General features: G+C 39.9%; 1 pseudogene; it reads left to right on the forward strand.

Moving 5' to 3' along the window:
• Nucleotides 1-1,603: 1,603 nt before the first annotated feature.
• On the forward strand, nucleotides 1,604-4,305 carry LOC125410340 (DDB1- and CUL4-associated factor 8 pseudogene; annotated as a pseudogene).
• The last annotated feature ends 1,866 nt before the right edge of the window (nucleotides 4,306-6,171 follow it).

Below are 6,171 nucleotides of genomic sequence, written 5' to 3' on the forward strand. Positions count from 1 at the left end.
CCATTCTGACTATGTGTAATTTTTAACAGTGATATTTTTGAAGTCTAGAAATATATGTTTCAGAGAATTCATGTTCAGTCCAACCTACTGTAAATATACTCACTCTAGATATATGGGGGTTTTGAAAGGGTTTTCAGCCCCTTTTGGATTGAGAAAGAAGGGAGAGAGGCATTCACTGGTCATACTGCACTGAGTTACAGATAGTTTGTGAGCTGCCATATAAGTGCTAAGTACTAAATCTAAATCCTCTACAAAAACAAGTATTCTTAAGTACTGAACAATATTTAGAGCTTCCAATTTCTCTTTTATTTTTTTAAATTTATTTATTTATTTATTTATTTATTAAAAATTTCCAACTCCTCCCCGACTCCCTTTTCCCTTCCCCTCCCCACCTCCCCCTCCCTCTCTAGTCTAGAAAGAAAGAGGATGTAGTTCTATCTTAAGCTGGTATATCAGTTATTTATGCTCATGTCCACTTTAAATATATCAGTTAATTTCAACCTGGTCACTAAGCAATCCTGAAAGAAGTACAGGGGACATGACTTAATCTCAAGTTTCAGATAAAAATGGAATTTTCAGTGATAAATTGTGTGTAATATATAATCTAAAATCTGACCGAACTAAAAGTGCTTGTTTGAAAATCAATTAGCTATACTGTTATTTTCTGATAAGCAGTATACAGTTTTTGCCAGATAAATGTTTGCAAGGTTTTCTCAAAATCTTTAAGTAGCTAAAGATTCTTTTATGTTACAAAATCACCAGCTGTGGAGTTCTCAATTGATCTTAACAGCTCCTGATTTTATTCTCATTTAATACTCAACAATTATTTCAAATAAAACACTGAAAGATTTATGAAACTATTTTGCTTAAGAGGATCTATTTTCATTGATATTTCACTGCTAAGTGTATTTTACAAGTGTACCAAGTTGTAATATTCATAAGAATTTTCCGTGGACATTTTAAAATATGGTACAGACAGTAAAGGTGCATGCAGCCAATCTGGCATTATTAGATCAATCTCCTAATCCTGAACTTACATGAGAACTGGATTCCTTCAAGTTGTCCTCCTACTGCATACATTCACCATCCACTTGCCACAAATGAATCTAATTAAAAAAAAATAAAAGAGTAAGTAGCACATGGAGTAGTCTCATTCCTGTCTAAGAAGAGCTCTTAAACTAGATAAAAAAGGGGAAAAAAAGGAAAGAAACGTAAGAAAGTAACAAAAACCAGCCGCCCAAGCCACTCAAGCGGCCCTAAGATAACGAAGTAGGTGACATACTATTTGATGTTTTCTGAACTTCAACAGCTGCCGTAACACACATCAATTACACATGGCACAGTCTCATTTCTGTCAAAGCAGAGCTTTTAAACTGGATAATAAAGAAAATAGGAAAGAAAGAAAAGAAAAAAAACGAAACAAAAACCAGCCATCCAAGGCACCCAAGGCGCCCAAGCCGCCCTAAAATATCGAGATAGGTGAGATAAGATATGACACTTTCTGAACTTCACCAGCTACCGTAACACACATCCTTTTTGTCAGTAAGCTGTTTCCGGTCCCCCCCCCCTTTTTTTCTGTTTCACATTTTACCCGAGGCCTTGTGGTCAGCCTGCCGCTTCTCACTTCTGTCCGTTGGTTTGTCTCCCCTTCTCCAGTTCCTTGTGGTTGACGCTGAGCCTAATGGTCTTCCCGAAGTCCTAGTGGTAGTTCCTTGCGATTGACTGTGAGCCTAACGGCCTTCCTGAAGTCCTAGTGGTTAGTGATTTCTGCAGTTCACACCCACTAGAACAAAAAGCCTTCGAAATGTCCCAAAAGAGCAATTCAGGCGTGGTGGAGAAATTTGTGAATAAAAGCCTGCTCCACTGCTTGGGTGAGACTGCTGGTGCCTTAGCAGACACAGAGACAGTTTCTGATACCAAAACCAATGGTCTAGAAACGAGTCCTAGCAGCAATGTTGCTGGCGCCGGAAATAGCAATGTTTCCAGCCCTCAAGGTACTGACCTCAGAGATCCTGGAAACGGTGACCAGGGTTGCGATGGTGACAAAGAGGATGACGAGTACCGTGATGACAATGACTCCAGCGGTCCAGACATGGAGGACTCTGACAGTTCTATCAGCAGTGGGGAAAACTCCTCCAGCCAACAAGAGATGGAGGAAGGTGAGATTGTGGGATGCCTATTTTACCCCCAAGACCTGGAGCCTGGTGAGGTTGTGGATGAGGAGGGAGTGAAAGGCCAGTTCTATCACCGCCACTATGAGTTGGAGCCTGGTGAGGTTGTGGATGAGGAGGGAATGCAAGGCCAATTCTATCACCGCCACTATGAGTTGGAGCCTGGTGAGGTTGTGGATGAGGAGGGAATGCAAGGCCAGTTCTATCACCACCACTATGAGTTGGAGCCTGGTGAGGTTGTGGATGAGGAGGGAATGCAAGTCCAGTTCTATCACCGCCACTGTGAGTTGGAGCCTGGTGAGGTTTTGCATGAGAAGGGAGTGCGGAGCCAGTTCTACAACTACCACCGTGAGTTGGAGCCTGGTGAGGTTGTGGATGAGGAGGGAATGCAAGTCCAGTTCTATCACCGCCACTATGAGTTGGAGCCTGGTGAGGTTTTGCATGAGAAGGGAGTGCGGAGGCAGTTCCACCACTATCACCGTGAGTTGGAGCCTGGTCAAGTTGTGGATGAGGAGATGTCTGAAATGCGTGGACAGTCCAGTGAGTCTAGTGAGTCCAGTGAGGACAGCAGTGAGCAATATGATATTGAAGAAGACAATTCAATGGATGATTGGATGGCTTTAGAGACATCTCCTCTTCCGAGACCTCGATGGAAAGTCCTTAATGCCCTTCGTGATAGGCAGCTGGGTTCAAGTGCCCGCTTTGTGTATGAGGCCTGTGGGGCAAGAGTATTTGTGCAGCGTTTCTTGCGACAATATGTTTTTGAAGGCCATGCTGGGTTTGTGAACACTGTGCATTTTAGCCAACATGGCACCCTGCTGGCAAGTGGCAGTAATGACCTAAAAGTGATCCTTTGGGACTGGCTTCATCAGCGACAAGTACTGAACTTTCATAGTGACCTCAAAAATAATGTCTTACAGGTTGCATTCCTTCCTAATTGTAGTGATGCCATCTTGGCCATGTGTGGCCGTGATGGACAGGTACGCATTGCACACCTCTCTGCTCTGCCAGGCACCCGGATGACTAAGTGTTTGGTGAAGCATGAGGGAGCATCTCATACATTGGCTTTAGAGCCACACTCCCCTTTTAGTTTCTTAACATCAGGTGAAGATGCAGTTGTTTTCAGTATTGACCTCAGAAAAGCACGCCCAGCTTGGAAGATAGTGGTAACCAAAGAAGATGGTCAGAAAGTGGGACTATATACAATCTTTGTGAATCCTTCCAACTTCTACCAGTTTGCTGTAGCTGGGCAAAATCAGTTTGTGAGAATTTATGACCAGAGGAAAATTCATGAGAATGTGAACAATGCAGTTCTCAAAAAATTCTGTCCTCATCACCTCATAAACACTGATTATCCATCATACATCACCTCTCTAATGTATAGTTATGATGGCTCAGAGGTCCTGACTAGCTACAATGATGAAGACATTTACATTTTCAACTCTTATGATAGTGACAGAGCCGAGTATGCTAAGAGATATAAAGGACACAGAAATAATGCCACAGTGAAATGTGTAAATTTCTATGGCCCCAGAAGTGAATTTGTGATGAGTGGTAGCGATTGTGAGCACATCTTCATCTGGGAAAAGTCATCATCCCAGATTGTTCAGTTCTTGGAGGCAGATAAAGGAGGAACAATAAAATGTATTGATCCTCGTCCTTACCTACCTGTGCTGGCATCCAGTGGCCTAGACCACGATGTCAAGATCTGGGCTCCCATAGCTGGATCTTCCACAGATCTTACTGGGTTAAAGAAATTGGTTAAAATTAATAAGCTAAAGCAAGATAATTTTAGCTTGCACCACACTTCCCTGTTTGACAACCACATGCTTTGGTTCCTCATGAGTCACCTGACAAGACAAATTACCAGTGCAGTTGGAGAGGTATTAGAAATGAAGGTGGAGAAGCAGATATCAATGACTCTTCCAGTACTTCCGAGGCAGAAGAAAACCAAAACCAAGAAGATCCACAGTATCAGACATCTTAATTGACATCCAGAGGCCACCACCTGAAACAGGATATCACTTCAGTACATGGGACTCTGAAAAATCAGCTTGAGAAGTATGTTTTTGTTTGCCTTCTGTTTGCAGTGTTTTAGAATAAGTATTTCTATTTCCTCTCCACCTTTACCCCTATTCCTATTACCTTGTTTTGCTCCATCCTGATACCCTCATAAGATTACATGATTATTGGAGTATAATCGGCTTCCTTTGTTGTCTCACAATTAACTAAGGAATTGCCTGACTTTGGTGAAAAATTAGTAGTCTTGTAAGATCTTATTTCTGTTCCAAACATTGTTAGACTTTTAAAAATTTTTCATCAATTTAATTCTGAATATTAGATATTTTGTTTTAAAATTTTAAAAAATATTTGTGCTCCAAAATAAAGTAAAATAAGAAACCATGGTTCCTTTCTTTCTTTTTTTTTCCCTATGAGCCCTTGGTCATGCACATGCCACATTTTTCTTTGGCTTTTTTCCCACTAAAAAGTAAAGAGGAATTGTATAACTGATTTATTCACATTTCTTGAACCTGAATTAATAATATGGAATTATGTAAGCACATTAAAGCTAGAGAGAAATTAAATTTAATAACTAAGTTTTTAATCAGTCATTTCAATGTTTTTGAAATGTCATGATTGAAAAATACTACCTTCCAAAAAGTACTCCTGGGTTAATATTTTCTATAAGGAATTTTAATAATTCCTTTATGTTCAAACTATAACAACTGCAATAGCAGATGAATTGTGCTTTTTTAAATGAATTTGATCTAAAACTAATAGGAGAAGGCTGTCAATAGCTGGGGATGCGTATGAGTCAGTGGACTAAGAGCACTGGTTGCTTTTCCAAAGCACTCAGGTTCAAGTGAGTCCCATCACATACATGGTTGTTCACAGATGGCTGTAAATCCATTTCCAGAGGATACAGCACCCTCTTCTCCCCTCCAGTGCTATTAGACATACAGATAATACACAGACACACATGCAGATAAAAATAAAAATAAAAATTTTTAAAGAAATGAAGATGCATTTAGGCATCTATGCAGTGTTTAAAACTGCAGTATAGTTTAGAAAAGGTTAAACTGCTTTTAAATTATTTTCAGTTTTTTAAAATGTAAATTTGGGATAGTGAGTGACAAAATTCTATTTAATATTCCTTTTCCATTTTGATATGCTATTAGGATAAGGGAATGCAGAAAATCAACTTCCTGTAGATTTCAACTAGTCAAAACAAGGTCCCTCATTGCAGACAGTTGTTTAAATGAAGGATGCCATTGAACATCTTGACAATGTTAATCCTCTAAAATACTTCCTGAAAATGGATATTATGTCTCCTCCCATGAGAGCATGAAGAAACACTTTCATAATAAGAAAGACTTTGGAATACAAGTTTGTCTTGACCAAATTTTACTGTTCACTGAGATTCAGTTAGGGATAAGAGTCTGGGGACCTCGAAGCCTAAAGAGGATCCTATATATTGGTTGTCAAGAAAGGGTTAACAAAGATCAGAGAAAAAGCTTGCCTGTAGAAAACAGTGAGTCTGAACTTCACACTGTGGCTATAAATATATCGTGGGGTCTGGGGAGATATCTGAGTGGGTGAAGCTTGAAGTTCACATACCTAGAACCTATATAAAGCTTGAAGGACATGAGTGGTTACCTCTGTATTCCTAAGTAAGAGAGGCAGAGACAAAATCCTTGGAGCAAGCTAGCTAGCCAGGACTAGTGCAAATAATAATTGCTGAGTTTAGCAAGAGAACTTTTGTCACCATATAAAGTGGAGTTCTGTAGAAACTGCCAGATACCAAATTTGGTCTTTCACATGTAAGCGCCAGGAGGTATACTGTCAAACACATACACATATGTCACATATATATTTAAAAACAAACGAGAGGGCAAAAAGACATGGTGTGGAAGGTGCTTTTGTTCATGTGTTACTTTTATTGGTTAATGAATAAAGAAACTGGCCTGGCCTACAGCATGGGAGAAGGAAGTCGGAGTAA

Source organism: Myodes glareolus, chromosome X (assembly GCF_982192425.1).
Source record: "Myodes glareolus chromosome X, mMyoGla1.1, whole genome shotgun sequence".
Classification (NCBI taxonomy): Eukaryota; Metazoa; Chordata; class Mammalia; order Rodentia; family Cricetidae; genus Myodes; species Myodes glareolus.